Raw genomic sequence first — 16,067 nt, forward strand, 5'->3', positions numbered from 1 at the left:
GATAAGTGCCAGGTCTGCCATATTGCACAAGTCGGGGGCCACCATTCACATAGTACGAATATGCTTCCTGCAATTGTGCATGTTGGTGGCCCTGATCAATGAAGTTTTAGTTTTTAATCTTGAGCACGGCTGTCCAATAGAATTTCCCATTATAGAAATATTCTATGTCTGCCCAGTCCAATATGGTAGCTACTAGCCACACAGAGCTATTATGCATTTAAAACTGTAGCTGATTAAATTAAATCTAAAACTGTAGCTGATTAAATTAAATTCTTAATTTTCAATTTCATTTAATTTTATCAATTTAAGTCTAATTTTATTTTTTAAGATTTTATTTATTCGTTGGAGAGAGACAAAGAAAGAGAGAGAGAATGTGTGTGTGAGCATGGGGAGAGGCAGAGGGAGAAGCAGACTCCCTGCTAGCTGGGAGCCCAAGGTGGGCTCAATTCCAGGACCCAGAGATCATGACCTGAGCCGAAGTCAGACGCTTAATCAACTGAGCCACCCAGGCGCCCCTAAATCTAACTTTAATAGTCACATGTGATTGTGGCTATTGTTAAGCGCACAGCAAGACTAAGAGTAGTGGTTTTCAAAGTGTGGTTTCCAGATCAGCAATATTCACATCTCCTAGTAACTTATCAGAAATCTAAATTCTCAGGCTCTGCTCTAGAACATCTTAGAGGTGGGGCTTAACAATCTGTTTTAACAAACTCTCCATGTGATTCTGAGGCACTTTAAGAATTAAGAACCATTGGTCTATAGATCATGAGTTAGGAGATAATCAGAACCACTAGGAGTCAAACCAGGGAGTTTTCTTTCTGTTCCAGTTTTTCTTTTCTGTATTTGAGGTTAGCAGCCAGGAATTAACTGGGACAGTTTCCTCGTTCTTTACCTGTCACAGTTGTCCTCATTAGGAACCAACTGTGACAATATCTCCCCTAAGTGTAAGTCTGGAGTGAGCCTGTCATCTGATCCTTGCTTGTTGATTTTTGGCATAACATGTGCTCCCAGTGGCACTTGGTAAGATCCTTTCTCATGTATGTTTTTTATTCTTACCCTTAACTTCCCAAGTCTTCTGAAGCTTTTACTACCTTAGTGAGTTGCTTGTCCACATACTGAGGAAGCATGTATATATCATATTTCTTCAATCTTGTTCACTTTGCCTCCTAGCTTGAGAAGCTCTTGAATTACAGACATGTAGATGTCACTCATTACTAGTTTCCCTTGCTGATACAGGTTTATTCCTTCTTATTTTTATACCTGTTGGTCATTTCTGAGGGGATATGAAAGGACGTGAACCAGAAAAGTACATTCAAGCTCCTGCTTTTCAAAGAAGTCCCCTATATCCCTCTCGATACTTACTTTTTTATATATTTCTATAGTGCTTGGTCATATGTATCATCTCATTTAATTCCCAAAACATTCCTCTGAGTGGGTTTTATTATTCCTATTTTACAGATAAAGAAACAGGCTTAGATGGTTTCAATGGTCTTTACAAGAAGAATAGGTATAGAGTATCTACTCTGTAAGCATCACTGATATGCACAAAATGATGGCCAGCATTTACTGGATCTTTATTATGGACCAAGTATTATATTAAGTGCTTCATATCCTTGTCTTATTCAAGCCTAATGACAACCTCATGAGATATATGCTATTTTATTTCCACTTTACAGAGGATAGGTAAGCCTAGGGATGTTAAATTACTTGTTCAACTTATACAACTAATCAGTAAAATTGCCAATTTTTAGGCACTGGTCTGACTTTAGAGTCTGTGCTCTTATGGGCTATGCTGCACAGTCTTATTAACCTGGAGATTAGTCAAATGGCACAGGCAAAGTAAAGAGTATTATATTTTCAGAAAGCTTCTTTATATATCATTATTTATCACACAGTGGGATGTTTTATTATTTTCGACACCACTGTAATTTTAATCTTTTGCTTATTTTCTATTTTGACTAGAATTGCCAACATGATATGAGTCTTGACTTCTACGTCCCATTCATTCTAAATATTTATTGCATAATCTGTTGCATGCCAGCTGGTATACTAGGTGCTATGTTCCTGATGTTTGAATGTTCAATGGAAGGTTGAAATGTTTGTGGGTGTAAGTAATCTAACTAAAAGAACCATCAGGAATGGGACTCGATTCCAAGTTTTTACTGTTTCTTATTGGTAAAATGGGAGAAGTAGTACCTAGTACTTACCTCACAGATTGTCCTGAATATTATATTTATTTAGACTTTGTTAATTAATATCTTCTTCAAACAATAATGTATTACCAAAGTAGTAATACCCCTGAAAAAAGACTTGGGGAATTGCTTGGCTTTGACTAAACTCTTCTGCCCTCCTGACTTTGTGACCATCACCATTGATAGATTCACTTAAAGCTTCACTAGCACTTTAGGTATCATCAGAGTATTTGAAACAAATAGCCGTTTTGAGGACAATGAGATGAGGAGCTCTGTGGCTTCATATTTGCAAAATTAAAACAGAGAACTCCATCTTCAAATTAGTGGCATTTAGATATGTACATCGCTATTAAGGACAAGTGTCAACCCTTACTATCCAGACCAGTTTGATATCAATGGATTCAAAGGGAGAAAAGCTGCTTTCAATTGACTGAGCAGTGGATTTTCCATCCAATGAACCTTCCCATAGTCATGATGATAAGGGGGTATTTACCAAAGTCTGACTCATGACACAGAGGAATAATTTTATTCCTGATATTTATTTTCTCTATTGACTCTGTGTTAGAATAAGTCAGTTCTACTTTAGTTCCTTTTATAAGGTACCAAAATATCTTACACTTTGGTAGTACATTATTGTTTGAAGAAGATATTAATTAACAATGTCTAAATAAATATAATATTCAGGACAATCTGTGAGGTAGATACTATTTCTCCCATTTTACCAATAAGAAAATAAAGATTTCTTTGGCTGTTCATTCATTCATTCATTCATTCATTCATTCATTCATTCAATAAATACATGTATCACACCAAAGCACTGGCGTAACAAAAATTAATCAAATAAGGTCCATCCTATTGAAGACATTTTAGTCAGGAAACAGATAACCAGATACAGCATAACATATGTACTATTAAAGAAGTATTGTGGGGTTCTGGGGAAGAAGAAATAAACTCTTTTTGAGAAAAGATTTGAGACTTGAAGAATGGGTAGGACTTAGATATATAGAAATGAGTGAGAGATAGTATAAGCAGAGGAAACATGCATAAGCAAAGACACAGGGAAGGTCCAGATAGCATGGGAAAACTGAGTAGTTATTCTTGGATTGCTCGGAAAGTACCTGGAGGAAACAGTGGAAAATAAGGTTCAATGGTAGGTTGAAATGTTTGTGGGTGTAAGTAATCTATCTAACCAAAAGAACCAGCAGGAATGGGACTCAATTCCAAGTTTTTACTCTGAGTTTTGAGGTCTTTATCTCATTGTCCAGTTACCTTCCTGGTATTATACTTCAAATTTATTAACACAGTATAGCTCAATAAGCTAAAAAAAATGGGTATAGAGAGATGAAAATTGCTTGACTTGTCTTTGAGACCTGCCTATGTAAATCTTCATTTAAGAACTAGGAAAGGTGTATATTTTAAGGCATCTGTTGGAGAATTTCTTTTTTCTTTCTTTTTTTTTCTTTTGAGATTTTCTATAGAGAGCCATTAGTAGATGTCATATCAAAAGTCACTAGTTTTTTTCTGAACGCTATTAGAATTCAGAGCAGAACCACTAGGTTCTGAGCTTTGACAAAAGGGCCAGGAAGCCCTAAGTTCTTAAGTGGTTGCTTATACTGGGGTAGATCTTATTTACTTTATTGTGGCTGGAAATAGGAATCTTGGTTGAGTGAAAAATCAAACCACATTCATCCTCAGTTTCATTCATGTTTAAGGCAAGTAATTGGTTTAGCTGCTTTGAACCAACATGGCCTCTTTTGTGATGGCCATTACACAGAGTTTGCCCCCCTCGTGGTGTGTGACCCTATCGGTATTCAATGTCTGATGCAGACCTTTGAAGAGTTTGAGCCAAAGATAATGGTCATAAAATGGCCAATATAGTAGTTATATAAAGTGAGAAATATAATACAAAAAAATCCTATTGTTTTCTAAATTTAAAAAAAATTTCCAGTTTATGCTAGACCTGATATAACTAGTAGAAAAATTTTAAAGTGCAAACTTCAACAATTAGAAGAGTCAAGGGTATGGATTCATTCAAGACAAAAAGAAGGGAGGATTGAAATTTCCAAATATTCTCCACTTTAATTATCTTTTCCATTGGGGACTTCCTTTTGAGACAATGAGATCTGTCTTTGGAATAAAACGTAGCTTGGGGAGGAGAATGAAATTTATACTCATCATTAATTTATGGTGCATAAAATCAGGTGCCATTGGTTGTTATGCAAAGGCTTGCTGAAAAATATTAAAAATACACAGATGAATAGAATTTTAATATTACTTTAAAATCAGCTTCACAATGAAAATAAAATCCCCAAGTTATTTATAAAAAACACATCCTCTAATTCTTATCTGGGAAATAGCTCCTAAATGAACAGATGATACCTTTGCAATATGAATTTACAAGATGTTTATTTGCCACTAGGGCAGTTAATTTTGACTATACAGTGTTTGGTTTATATCAAGCAAATACATTTTTATTTTCTTGTTTAAATACTATTTTCATGGTTGCATTTATTTAGGGAAAATTATCTATGGTTTGCAGATAAAAGAGAGGCATCAATTGGGTAAATTACGGCATTCATAATTAAATGCTTTTTGTATGCAGCCTCCAACACTGCTAAAGGAAGCCATCACTCCAACATAATATTGAATATGTTTAGCATAAAATTACATTAAACAAAACTTTGGGGATTTTATTAATTTATTTGGAATGAAATCTGCAGATTTGTTTTTGATCAGAAGTTTTCATCTAAATTCACTAAATCAAAAGCTTTGTTCATGGTTTTTAAAAGCATATTTTACACGGTTGATACCAGGGTGGACTTGATACCCAAATGGGCTATTGTTTTGTGTGAGATAAAAATATGAAGACATTTCCAATAAGAATTTTTGGCATTAAACCAAAGTGTGATGAATAGTAAAATTTTCAAAAAAGATAGCTCCAATATTCCAACATGTAACAGATTATTAAGTTGATTAATGGAGAATTGGGGTGCAAGTAAGGTAAAGCAATTTAGGACTTAGAAAAAGCCCTGATTATGTCAAATCAACAGAGTTCTGATAAATGGTATAACTTTAAAATTAGGTAATCCTTGACTCCTCCTTCTCCCCTAGTTGGTATCTTAGCCCATCTGATTTTATCTCCTAAATATTTCTGAAGTCCAGTAGTCTCACTCTCTCTACTCATAGTCGGCTCCTTTGCATTAGTGAGGTCTCAGTTCAAATGTCACCTTCTCAGAAAGGCCAATTCTAGCTTCTAATTTAAAATAACCAAACTCTCCAGCCCTTACCTTATCCTCTCTCAATGCCCCCTATCTCCTCTGGTCAGCTACTCTCCAATGCATCATCTTCTGATTTTATTTCCCTGAGATTACTTACCTTTGTTTTCTTGCCTATTGACTAGAATATAAGCTTTATAGTGGCAGGGACTTTGTCTGCCATTTCAATTGTTGAATCCCTAGTACTGGTATCTGGCAAATACTTGAAATAACACCTACTTTGGATGTCCTAATTCAGAACCTTATCATATCTTGCCTGGGTAACTACAGAAGTTTCCTAACTGGTCTCTTTGACATCAGTTTCATCTTCTTTAAATCCATTTTCTGCTCTATTGCTAGGTTGTTCTCTATAATGCAAATCTAATCATATCACTCCATTACTCAAAGCCCTTTGGTGATTTCTCATTATCCAGATGAATGTTCCTGAAACATACAGAGTGAGTAGTATGTGGTATCATTTTAAGTAGTTCATTAAAAAAAACACTTAAATTTAATATCATTAAAAAATTTTATCTTAATGTGAATTCCAACAAACCAATTAAATAGCATATTATAAGCTGATGATTTCACAGGTATTGTTACTGAAGATGAGAAAAAAAAAGAAATAGTATAAATCCATTTACAGACATGGACAAAACAATAAATGTGTCCTCAAATGAGTTTTGAATATTCTAATCTAAAGGCTTGCTGTCATTTCAAACTTGCTTACTTCTCAGGAATAATATCCACCACTTCCCCCCATTCATCACACTATTACTACCTCTCTGCCTTTAATTAGGCTGTCTCCTGGGCCTGGAATGCCCTTGGTTTGCTCCCTTCTACTATATCACCACTGGATAACTCTTCTCATCCTTATCACACAGTTCATGAATTACCAACTTCATTAAACTTGATTTTGTTTCCCCTTCCTCAGTCTTGGTTAGGTACTTTTTGTTGTCTTAATATCCTATGAAAACCTTTACCTTTACACAGGTGTAGAGATAACCACTATTGACACTTACATTCAAAAAGAGGGAAGATGGAAGGAGTCCACAGGAATTCTGAAATCCAGCCAGGTAAGAGTTTGCCAATTTCTTTATTCAGGTTCAGTCTTACTACATTGGACTTGTTCACTGTTTTAACATTTTTTTTTCTTTTAGATTTTTATTTATTTACTCATGAGAGACACACAGAGAGAGGCAGAGAGAGAAGCAGGCTCCATGCAGGGAAGCTGATGTGGGGACTTGATCCCAGGACCCAGGGATCACGTCCTGAGCCCAAGGCAGATGCTCAACCACTGAGCCACCCAGGCATTCCTGGACTTGTTCACTATTGCCCTTGGTTCTGCTCTCTGGGGTCTGGCACCTCCCTCTGAATGATCCTTCTTTTCACATAAGAAAACTTCCTATGACTTTTTTTCTGTCCATAAAAGCTTAGAGGCCCAAAGGGCCCTTTACATATTGTATTCTCTCTCTTTTAGTTCAAGATAGTGATGTTTCCACCAGAATAATTATCTCAAAAAATTGTGCAGTTTGCATTTTTAAATTTACAATCCACAGCATTAGATAAAATCCATATCCACATATCTCTTTGAGATAGCCTTTCCCTTCTCTTCCCTGAGAGGCTGCCCTGTGACCCCCGGTGATGCCCTTAAAATCCTCAGAAGTACTACTGTTTAGTGGGGAGGAGCCTCAAGGCATGCCCTTGAGATCCTGGCCTCTTGTCTGAAAATTTCTATGAGGCACCATCTCTGATCTATTGAAGGACTAATAAAGGGTTTTATAATCACACCCTGGGATTCATCCTTGCTATACTACCTTAATCGTGCTCTGGATTTGAACTCTTCCCAGAAGCCATTTATTAAATTTAGATTCATTTGACATCTGGCAAGACTGAGAGTGAAAACCAGTTTTATTTTTTAATACAGAAAGTCCTGCCTCCTTTATATTTAACAGTTCATTCTTTCACTTATCTCTCTGTCCTTCTTCATTTTATTATAGATAGTAAGAAGCAGCCTTATGACACTTGTAATATTCTGTCTGGAAATCTTAGTAAAATCATCATCAGGTACACTTACTATTTTTCACATTACCGCAGGCAACAGTATTGCCAGATTCTTCCACTGTATTACAAATGTCTCCTTTTCTCCAGCTTACAATCACATTTCTTTTACCTTCCCTTAAACTACCACTGACAGCCTACTTAAGGTGTCTCTGACTTCTGCTAACATTTGTCCTTTTAGACTTTTACCATCATTTTTCCAGAACCCTTTCAGATTTTACTAACAGTTTTTCAGTAGTCTTCCAGTTTCTGCTTGATATTTAGTTCAAAGGCTAATGTCATATATTTTAGGATTTTGTGATGATGACATAATATTTCCAGGAACTAAAATCTTTATTACTTATGTACGGTAAATAAAATAATGCCTTTAGAATTCTGTTTCAGTAGGACAGTGGATAGGACTGGAGTCATTTTAGAGGTTTTTTTTTTTTTCACTCACATGTCTAATGGTGATGCTGGCTTTCAACTGGAACTTCATTTGGGCTGTCAGCTGGAATACCTACATGCAGCTTGTCCACATGGCTTTTGGCTTCCTCACAGCATGGTGGCTGGGTTCTAAGGGTGAGCCTCACAAGGAACCAAATAATCTACATTGCATCTTATGACCTAGCCTTGGAGGTTACTTAGAGTCACCTCTGCTATTGGCACTGGCCATATCACATTCAAATATATGAAATATATAAATCCTATCTCTTGATGGGAGAAATGTCAATATCACATTGTGAGAAGAGTATGTAGATGGAAAGATTTACTGTGGTCATCTAAAATATAATCTGTCACAAAAAATACATAAAATAAAATACAATGTGTCACAGGCTGACATAGACAACTTACTAAATTCATCTTTAATTTCAATTTCTCATGACAAGAAAAGAAACCATTTTGGGAGACACTGGATCCTATGTCAATAACGCAGTTTAAAAATTAAAATGAACTTGATGCTTTCACAAGAGTGCTAGAACTAGTTTATTAAGTAGTAAAATTTTTTTTTTTAATTTTTATTTATTTATGATAGTCACAGAGAGAGAAAGAGAGGCAGAGACACAGGCAGAGAGAGAAGCAGGCTCCATGCACCGGGAGCCTGATGTGGGAATCGATCCCGGGTCTCCAGGATCGCGCCCTGGGCCAAAGGCAGGCGCCAAACCGCTGCGCCACCCAGGGATCCCAGTAGTAAAATTTTTAAGAGATTAATCTGTCCTGGATCCAGAGCAACAAGAATAAAAATAATGCTTACTGTCACTCAGTCAGTTAAGCTACTGACTCTTGATTTTGGCTCAGGTCATGATCTCAGGGTTGTGAGATCAATCCTCAAACTCGAGCCCAGCACCTAGCTCCATTCTCAGTGCAAAGTCTGCTTATCCTTCCTTCTCCTTCTGCTTCTCTCTCTTAAATAAATAAATAAAATCTTTGAAAATAATGCCTGCTCTCTATGCCATAGTTATGTAGCATGTTTGCCCTATTACATCACTGGGTCTTTACTTGGTAGACAAAAGATGAAGTCAAGAGAAGCTCAGAGTGAGCATTTAATTTCATTAGGAGTTTTGGGGCATTAAGTCACCTATCTATGTATTGGATATAATGTGCTGGACTGTGAGCAGTAGAGTGGAAAGGGGCCTGAAGGACAGATGTACTTGAGTTGGAATCTCAATTCTGTCATTCATAAGTTATTATTCATAGGTAAGAAAATTAATTTATCTGAACTTCAGTTTCCTCATCAGTTATGAGCTGAGTAATATTCCCCCCCAGTTCTTATGTGGAAGCCCTGACTCCCAGTACCACAGTCCTATTGACTATATTTGGCATTAGGACCTTTATAAAGGTGACTGCATAAAAATGAGGCTATTCAGATCTGATATGATTTAGATTAATCTACTTTGATTGCTGCTCTTATAAGAAAAGGAAACAAGTCAAATGTATAGTTATGTCTAGTATAAATGCAATAGAGAAAAATAAAGAGGAAGGATGGGGATATTGGGAGGAAGTTGCTACTTCATGGTGGTCAAGGAAAGCATCTTTGATAAATATCTCAGTAGAAATGTGTGGGAAATATCAGAAAGGGAGACAGAACGTAAAGACTGCTAACTCTGGGAAACGAACTAGGGGTGGTAGAAGGGGAGGAGGGCGGGGGGTGGGAGTGAATGGGTGACGGGCACTGGGTATTATTCTGTATGTTAGTAAATTGAACACCAATAAAAAAAAAAAAAAAAATCTCAGTAGAAAACTGTAGGAAATGAGAGTAAACCAAAGGGAGGAGCATTCTAAACCAAAGAAATATCAAGCACAAAGTCCCTGGGGCATAAATATCTTTGTTATGTTCAAGAAACAACAAGACCAGTGTAGCTAGAGCAAAGTGGGCAAAGGGAAGTGTGGTAAGAGTTGAGGTCAGCAAGGTAGTAGTAGGGCCAGCTTATGTAAACCTTGTAGTACTTTATAAGGACTCTGGTTTTCATTGATATATGAGATGAAAAACCCTGGAGACTTTTTGGGGGAAAGAAGGGACACCTGTTTTCAAAAAATCACTCTGGCTATTTTATTGAGAATAAATTGTAGGAAAGACAAGGTAGCAGTAGGAGACCAGTTAAAAGGCAATTACCATAATTTAGGTAGGAGAAGCTTGTGGCTTGGTCTAAGATATTAACTGGTGCAGCTTCTGAGAAGTGGTTAGATTTTGTGATATTATGAAGGTGGAAATAACAAGGTTAGCTAATGTATTAGATGCGGAGGTTGAAAGAAAGAAAAAAAAGTTCCAAGAATGCTGTGACCAAGAGAAAAGAATGGAGTTGTCATTAACCGGGACAAGGAAAGCTGTAGGAGGAACAGGTTTGGGGACTTGTGAGAGTCAGGAGTCTAGTTCTGGGCATGTAAAATGTTGAGATGCCTGTAGGACGTTCAGTAGAAATGCCAGGTAGGCAGCTGAATACGAAAAGTAAAGAGAGAGCCAAACCAGAGCTACAATCCTTGGACCCTCAGCATGTTTAAGACAATAAACTTTTCAGGCTGATTGCAATCTAGAGAGAGAGAAGATACTCAAGAATGAAGCCTCAGGCACTCTGATGTTCAGAGGTCAAAGAACCAGCCAGAGGGAATGAAAGGATCAGCTGGTGGGTAACAGGTGGACCATACTGTTTTAAAAGCAAGTCTCTAGTTTTATGTAACCTCCCAAGTTTCAGTTTCATAAGTAAAAAATGCAGATAATAACCTGTATGTAATAGGATTGCCAAAGCCTGAAAAGCGGTAGCATGGAAAAACATGTAAGACCTAGGTTGTTCCTGATCTTTGGTGAAATTCTGGATAAATGCCAGATTTATCATATTTCCCTCCTTTTTTTTTTTTTTTTTTGCCTTACAGTAAGATACTCAAGTATGAATTCTATAGTTCAACCGTGTTGGCCATGGAAGCTAGACTATCATTATTCTTCAATTATTCATCACAAATTTAGTGAGCTCACTATTATTAGGTAGTTGTTGCTTTTCTCTGTCTTTTGTTTTGTAAGTGGATTTAGGGTTAAAGGAGGTTGCCATCACTACAATGGGGGGAGGAGTGGATTCAGGGAATGGAAGTGGTGATGGGTTCTTTATCAGCTGGCATTAGTGTGTACCATTATTTCAACATTTAACTGCTCACCAAATAATTTCAGAGGATTTGTTCAGTGCTATGGAAGAGCTATCTGTATATAAATAGCTGGTTTAAGTAGACCTTTTCCTGCAGCTGTTAAAACCTATTGTTGAGCTAGACACCTTGTAGTGATTCAAGATCATCTGTCTTTAAAGAAAGTCTATGCTTTCTTTGATGCAAATATGGGTTCTTTTAGCTCTGAAAAAAAAAAGCAGCTTTACTTAGGATGAGTAAAGAAAGTGTTTACTGAATAAATCAAGGATGGCTGAAATAACAGTCACATTTTATTGCTTTTATTTCATTTCTCTTTCAATGTATACAACTAAATACTGATTGAAAGAATAAATGGGAAAACTAAATGAATTAGTTAATTCATATATGAGTGGATTTTCTGTTTTACTCCTGTCAGAATCCTCCTGAATAATTAATTATAGGTAAGTTCTGCGTTACCCTGGCACCTATCCTTCACAACAAGGATTCCTAAGTAGAGATACTTTTCAATAAAGAAAAGAAAAGAAAAAACCTAGAGTAACACCAAAACTTATCTAGTATGGTAGTAAGTAGTCTGTAAGACATCTCAGAGCACCCTCTGACCCCAGTATCATGGTTAAACAAATTCTTCTTTTTTTTTTAAAAAAAATTGTAACTTAAATTCAATTAGCCAACATATAGTCCATTATTTTCAGATGTAGTGTTCAATAATTAATCAGTTGCATACAACACCCAGTGCTCATCACATCCCATGCTTTACTTAATGCCCATCACCCAGTTACCCCATCCCTCACCCACCTCCCCTCCAGAGACCTTCAGTTTGTTTCCTATAGTTAAGAGTCTCTCATGGTTTCTCTCCCTCTCTGATGACTCCCTTTCAGTTTTCCCTTCCATCCCCTGTGATCCTCTGCGCTGTTTCTTACATTCCACAGATGAGTGAAACCATGTGATAGCTGTCTTTCTCTGTTTGACTTATTTCACTCAGCATAATACCTTCCAGTTCCATTCACATTGATGTAAATGTTAAATATTCATCCTTTCTGATGGATGAGTAATATACCATTGTGTATGTATATATCTCCATCCCACATCTTCTTTATCCATTTATCTTAAACAGATTCTTTTTAAAGTTTCTATCCTTCTTTCCCTTCACGCTGAATTCTATTGGAATTGGATTGGATCCAAATTCTACATAGCCTCTTTGGAAGCGACTACTGGCTAGTGATAAAGAGAAAAGTAAGGCCTGGGCACTTTAATCCAGTGTTAATACATGAGAGCTCAATGTAGAGCAACTAGCAAACAAGCTACTAGTCAGATGGACTATAGGGCAATGGAACTTATGTGTCAGGTAAGCTAAGGCTTCGACTATAGTGCTTTTAGAAAAGTACTCCAAACCCTACCTCCTAAAATTTTAAAAATCCAAAGAAACATTCATATTAATAAGATTTTATATTTTCCTATATCTTTCTATTCATCTCCACACTTGCCACCTTCATTCAAACCATTGTTTTCTCTTGCCAGGACTATTGCAAAACCTTTTTTTTTTATCAGTTTCTTTGCTGCCCATCTATAATTCATTCTCCATGTATCAGTTGGAATGATCCTTCTAAAATATAAATAAAATCAAATCAGCCCCCCAACACACACACATACACACACACACACACCGACACACACACACTCTTAAAATCTTCCAATGGCTTCCCAGGGTACTTGGAACAAAGTCCAAAATCCTCCCCATGGTCTTTAAGGTTCTAGGTGATCCAGCCCCAGCCACTTCTCTGACTTCTTCTGGGACCATCCTCTCCTTCACTACTCTTCAGTTACACAATACACACATGTATCCTTAAGATATAATCAGCATATAATACAGTGAATACTTTTAAAGTGTTCATAAATTTTAACATCTGTATGCACCTATGAAACTATAATCACAATCAAGATAATAGATATATCTATCATTCCCAATTTTCTTTTGCCCTTTTGTAGTTTCTCACTCATGCCTCTTCTTATCCTCTAATCCCCCAGGCATCAAATGACCTTTCTGTCACTACAGACATGTTTACCCTTTCTAGAATTTTTTGTGATGAAATAATACAATGTGTCCTCTTTGTCTAGCTTTTTTTATTCATCATAATCATTTTGAGGTTCATCCATGTTGTTATATCTGTGGAGGAAGGAAAAATGTACTTCTTACCTCCAAGTTTCTTCCAGCTGGTTTAGGAATGAAGTTGACATGAGACAGATTGACAGGAGAAAAATCCAAAATTTATTATATGCACTTGGAGGCCCAATAATGAAATTGAGAGCCCAAATAAGTGACCATGGTGGGTGGTTTTTGTACATTTTAGAGAGAGAGACAATAAATTTGTGACGAATTGACAGGAGCTTTCATTAGTAAAGAATTCTAAGCAGGATTTGGGCTGAGGGAGTAGATTAACAAAAAGTAACAACATCTGTTTCTACAGATTTCGTTTTAAAGTCCCTATCTCTGGTGATAAGGATGTGATTTTATTTCGAACTATAGGGAGGGTATCTTTTTCATATGGGAGATTTATTTCATGCTTTCAGGGAAACAGAGGATGGTCTGAGTGTCTTTGTACTGGCTGCTCCTCAGGTTCAGGTAGCTTCAATTAAAAATAATCAGTATGCCAATTTTGGGGTGGCCTGTCCCAGGCCCCTATACATGTACGTACCACTGTCAGTTGTTCATTCCTTTTTTTAAAAAAGATATTATTTATTTATTTGAGGGAGATTAAGATTGAGGGCACAAGCAAGGGGAGCAGGAGAGGTAGAAGCAGGCTCCCTGATGAGCAGGGAGCCTGATGCAGAACTCAATCCCAGGACCCTGGGATCATGACCAAGCTAAAGGCAAGAGTTTAACCTGACTGAGCCACCCAGGTGCCCTAGTCATTCATCCCTTTTTACTGACAAATAGTTTTCCAGTGTATGGACATAGCATAGTTTATTTATCCATTTGCCTTTGGTGAACATTTGGGTTATTTCCAGTTTTGGCTGCTAGAACTAAAGCTGCTGTGAACATTCATCACAGGTTTTTGTAGAGACATGTGCTTTCATTTCTCTTGGGTAAATATCTAGGAATAAATGGCTGGGCCACACAGTTAGTTATACATTTAACTTTTTATAAAACTGCCAAACTTCTTTCCAAAGTGGTCATACTATTTTACATTCCCATCAGCAGTGTATGAGAGTTCTAGTTGCTCCACATTCTCATCAACATTTGGTATGATCAGTCTTTTGAATTTTAAACTTTTTAATAGGTGTGTATTAGACTAATGATCTATGACATTGAGTCTTTTCATATGCTTATTTGGCATCCATACATCTGTATATCTTCTGTGGATGTATCATCCATACATCTATATATCTTCTGTCCATAAGAGAGTCTGTTGGAATGTTTTTCTCATTTTTTTAAATTGAGCTATTTGTTTTCTCATTATGGACTTGAGAGTTCTTTCTATATTTTGGATTTGGTCCTTTATCATATATGACATTTGGAAATACACTCTCCCAGTCTGCGGTTTGTTTTACCATCTTCTTGGCAATGTCTTTCTAAAGGCAGAAATGCTTAATTTTGATCAAATCCAAATTTATCAAATTTTTCTTTGATGGACTGTACTCTTGGTGTCATTTTTAGACACATCTTTGCCTGTCTCTGCTTTTATTATTATTATTAATCCACATTTTTAAGATCCCAGGTTACTTTAAGGTCACACAAATTTTCTCTTACGTTTTTTTTCTAGAAATTGTAGAGATTTAGGCTTTACATTTATGTTTATAATTCATTTAATTTTTATATGGTATAAGGTATGGATTAATGTTGTGTTTGACATCCAATATTACCAGGTATATTTGTTGAAAAGACTGCTTTCTTCAGTAAATTGCATCTTTGATAAAAGTCAATTGGCCAGGGGCTTGGGTCCCTGGGTCCCTGGGTAGCTCAGTGGTTGAGCGTCTCCCTTTGGCTCAGGGTGTGATCCCGGGGTCCCCAGGATCGAGTCCCACATCAGGCTCCCTGCATGGAGCCTGCTTCTCCCTCTGCCTGTCTCTCTCTCTCTCTCTGTGTCTCTCATGAATAAATAAATAAAATCTTAAAAAACTTTTTAAAAAATCAATTGGCCATGTAAATGTGGATCTATTTCTGGACTCTATTCTGTTCCACTGATCTATTTATTTAACTTTGGATGGATACCAATATTAGAGACTGTTATTTTATAATAAGTCTTGAAATTAGTACGAATCTTACAACTTTAAGTTTTTTCAAAGTTGTTTTGGAGTATTCCACATCTTTTACAATTACACATGAATTTGAATATCAGTCTGTCAATTTCAATAAAAAGCCTGCCGGGTTTTTGATTAAAGTGGCATCTTTCTGGTCTCTGAAAATTAGGTTTATTATTACTTTAAGACATTTACATTTTTGTTGTTGTTTTCTTTTTACACAGATTTCCCCATCGCTGGGTCCTTTGCACCATCCAGATTTCAGCTTAAAAATAACATCTTCAGAGATAACTTACCCTGACTACCCAATTTAAATGAATACCTGTCATGTCTTTATATCAAAGCATTCTGTTCTATTAGACTTCACAATACTAATTACCAGCTGAAATTAATCTCTTCCATTTGTTTATTTAGGTGCTTATTATCTGACTATACAACTTTGGAAGGTACATTTTAGGAGTAGAGACCTTGCTTGTTTTTCAGTTTGTCTCCCTAAAGCTGAAAAGTGCCTTTGGCAAGCAGACATTAAATATTTGTCACATAAGTGACTTTATGACAAATGTGCCTCTAAGTAAAGATTCAACTAGTATGGAAATACCATAATATTAACTAGCACATATTAATTTACTTATGAAATACTGCTCTGGGTAGATTATGGGGACTTGAATGCTATTAAAGCTTTAGTTCTCTTTAAGGTTGACAATTGTTTCTT

At 36.4% G+C, this 16,067-nt stretch overlaps 1 protein-coding gene and 1 long non-coding RNA gene across 15 annotated transcripts in view; one reads left to right on the forward strand and one right to left on the reverse strand.

Annotated features, from left to right (window-relative positions):
• The window catches only part of ANKS1B (ankyrin repeat and sterile alpha motif domain containing 1B), a 1,050,493-nt gene that overhangs the window by 466,615 nt on the left and 567,811 nt on the right, over positions 1-16,067 (reverse strand). The gene's annotated exons all lie outside the window — the stretch shown is intronic.
• On the forward strand, positions 689-16,037 carry LOC144282406 (uncharacterized). The gene is made up of 3 exons (XR_013350850.1): positions 689-1,020; positions 6,440-6,522; positions 15,580-16,037. It is a non-coding gene; the product is annotated as an uncharacterized LOC144282406 (long non-coding RNA).

This window comes from Canis aureus, chromosome 13, assembly GCF_053574225.1.
Source record: "Canis aureus isolate CA01 chromosome 13, VMU_Caureus_v.1.0, whole genome shotgun sequence".
Classification (NCBI taxonomy): Eukaryota; Metazoa; Chordata; class Mammalia; order Carnivora; family Canidae; genus Canis; species Canis aureus.